Raw genomic sequence first — 3,300 nt, 5'->3', positions numbered from 1 at the left:
AGGTTCATCCGCCACCCACGAAACGTCGGCTCGGATACGAATTGATGAGGAAGGCTGTTGATCTATGAACGTGAATTGACTTTCACTACAACAAAAAAGGGTATTTAATAGCGCTTGTTTTGACTTTTAATAGCGCTTAAAAACGCTATTACTGTTACCGCTATTGTAAGTCTGGGTGCATATAATAGCGCTTAAAAGCGCTATCAAAAGTCCACTTTTAACGGCGCTTTTGTTAAAAAGCGCTATCGTATGCAAACTTCCGCTACCTGGGAGGCCTTTGGAAACGACGTTTAACAGCGCTTTATTCGAAAAACGCTATTATAGCTCTTCAAGCATACAACTTTTAATAGCGCCCGTGACCTGAAAACGCTATAATAGGTCATCTTTTAACAGCGGTCTTTCCAAAAGCGCTATTATATGTCCTTTTCCAAATTAAAAAAAAAAAATTCTTTTTTATGATTTTATCTAATATTTTATTTTTTAATTTTTTTTTAATTATTATAAACTTGAATAACCAAAACTAAACAAATTTTTATTAATCATAAAATCAAACAATATATAAGAAATAAGTGACTGCACTACAACATAACTAAGTATAGGTTATAAAATAATCCAACAAAATACAACTCAAATATAACTAGGCATAAAAATGATAAACTTAATCGATCCTTTGCTTATAAGCATGTATGTATGACATCGCTGGTTTCAAATAGCTGATCTTTGGTACAAGAAAAAAACCTTAGTACTAATGTCACAAGATTCATAAAATTTCCTGTGGTGCCTTACTACTAATGTTTAGTGGCAAATTCAATTCCACAAAAAATCAAAAAAATCAACAGTCACCTAAAATGTCTAAACATGAGTGCAACGTGGACAATCTCTTCCAATTTAACTATGTCACTCTCCCTTTAGATCTTTATATACTATTTGATTTAATCTTCCCTTTGGGTGTAGAGCTTCTTTACCTGAAAGTTATTCAATTCACGGTATACAAAGGAATGTGTTTAATTTTTAATGAATGGAACTAATCAAGTGAAAGAGAGAAAGAGATACCTGCATGCTGCAATTTGATTCTTGTAGTAGTATAGGTATATTTTCCAATGCATTGCAACACCAAGAAATTAAGAACCAGAAATTAAGAAATAACAAGACCAAGAAAGTAAAATCATATCAATTATTTGAGAAACAAACCCCTCTAAAGAGACCACCAAGCAAAGGGCCTGCCAGGTCCAGCCTCTTGTTTCCGTATCTTCAGCCCTCCGCCCAAGTGCACACGGTAGTAGCCCGGTGAATGATATATCTGTGGGGCAATGATAAGCATAATAGATACTCAAAATGAAGATAACAAGATCAGCCTTGTAACAAACTTACCCAAAATAGTACGCATTTTTTATCTCGCAATACTCTCCAATACCAACATGTGGAAACATCTCCTATTGAAGGATTTCCTTAGCATACCTGCAGATTAGGATACAAGTGAAACAATTGCTTAATAATGGATGCAAATGAATCATTCTTGGGTTTTATAGAAAAACAACTTAACTCACTTAATAATGGATGCATGTGAAACAGTTGCTCAATAATGGATGCAAACCAGGCACTAATAACATACCATTTAGATGACAACACTGACCTGAAAGAGGACCAAAACACAACAACACAATAGCATAAAGACTAACAAAATTAAGTAGATAACTGACAGGACTATCATGTAAAATCAATATACTAAATTAAAAAAAAAAGTTCAATAATCATTATTAAATTTACATCTAAACAAAACTACAACCAGTATAAAACTCAAGGGCATGTACACTAATTTTGCCATAGGCACCGGATACTTAAGTTTAAAATTCAGCACCGGATACTTAAGTTTAATGAACTCTAAATACATGCAAGATGAAGGATCGAGTATGAGAATTATTTGCAAAAAATCATAGGATTGCAAAAGCATAACGCAAACCTAAATAACAAACATACAATAGTTGAAGAATACTAAAAATTGAACACCAGAGAAACATAGGTATATGATTCAATTAATAGAGACTTCAATACAATGGCTCTTATTCTGATTACAGGAAAGGATCAACAAATAGTGGACAACAAAAAATATATCAAACATTTACCTGTCTGAAAAACAACACTCTGCAATACCTGCAAAATTTAAATAGTTTAAGTTTCAATGTTTTGACATTAATTAATTCTAATCTCAAATAAAACAATGTTCTTAGTGATAGCTTAATTACCTTTCTCTGACAACATTGGCATTTACAAAACAGGGTGACCTATAGCTTATATGAATGACCAACATTTTCACATTTGAACAAAAGAAAACAAAGATGAAAAAACCACCAACACCTTGTATTAGTTAGGCCTTTACTTAGCATAGCTAGAAACAATGGACCACATTGCAGAAAACTAACCAAATAGTTGCCAAAGAAGCATAGTTTAACACCATCTCCAATTCCCTAACATCATCAATATTTAGTAATAGATTAATTCTAATCATCATATCATAGAGACTAAAACATGCTAAATAAAAAATTAGTGATTCTGCAACAATTATATTATCACAACTTATCATTATCATTTAAGAATTCTCAGCCACTAAACCACATGATTGTTAAAACCTGAGTTCATGACACACTAGTCCAAGCACAATTTTTTTGCAAAATCTCCATAGGCACTCATGCACCTGGTCTGAGTTTTTATCTAACAAAAACAAATTATTTTCCTCTTTCAGCAATTATGATAGATTGTTGGATACATCATGCATGCATCTTGCCTTAGTACAAGTTAACTTTATTAACTATCGGGCCAGATTCAAGTAAAATAATACCAAGATCAAATCAATATACAAATCATGAACTTATACCTCAATATACAAATCAGATTTAATGCTCTAACTCATAACATTATCACATATTGGTGAATTTTAATGCACTAATAAGAAATAAACTTCAGGACAAAAGTTTGGTGATGTTGCTTCAAAATGCTCAATACCTTTTTGTTTAATCAACAAAAGAAAACGATGTCTGCAGCCGAGAAGCATAAGAAAGATGGAACCTTCAATTGTGAGACAGACAAGAAGGTAAATTGTTCAAAAACCACAGTTGCACAGTAGAAAAAACAACACCAAAACACACTCAGCATGAAAGAATCACCTAGCCAAACAGTTCATGGGATATGAAGTCCCAATGACAGCATAAAGAAAAAAGACAAATATAGTGGAAATTTTAATGCAATTAACAAGGGAGGGAATAACAAAAGTTTAGAAATAGCAAATAAATGTAAACATACAGC

At 32.5% G+C, this 3,300-nt stretch overlaps 1 long non-coding RNA gene across 4 annotated transcripts; it reads right to left on the bottom strand.

Moving 5' to 3' along the window:
* Positions 1–680: 680 nt before the first annotated feature.
* LOC123907998 lies at positions 681–2,328 on the bottom strand. 4 transcript variants are annotated; one of them, XR_006809530.1, is made up of 5 exons: positions 2,244–2,328; positions 2,124–2,151; positions 1,372–1,458; positions 1,054–1,300; positions 681–965 (listed from the first exon to the last, which is right to left on the bottom strand). It is a non-coding gene; the product is annotated as an uncharacterized LOC123907998 (long non-coding RNA). The 4 variants fall into 4 exon arrangements; XR_006809528.1 differs by adding an exon at positions 1,548–1,633 and having other exon boundaries at positions 2,124–2,302; XR_006809529.1 differs by having other exon boundaries at positions 2,124–2,302.
* Between the last annotated feature and the right edge of the window lie 972 nt (positions 2,329–3,300).

This window comes from Trifolium pratense, linkage group LG2 (genome assembly GCF_020283565.1).
Source record: "Trifolium pratense cultivar HEN17-A07 linkage group LG2, ARS_RC_1.1, whole genome shotgun sequence".
In the NCBI taxonomy this organism is placed as follows: domain Eukaryota; kingdom Viridiplantae; phylum Streptophyta; class Magnoliopsida; order Fabales; family Fabaceae; genus Trifolium; species Trifolium pratense.
This window is presented reverse-complemented; position numbering and strand designations above follow the sequence as displayed.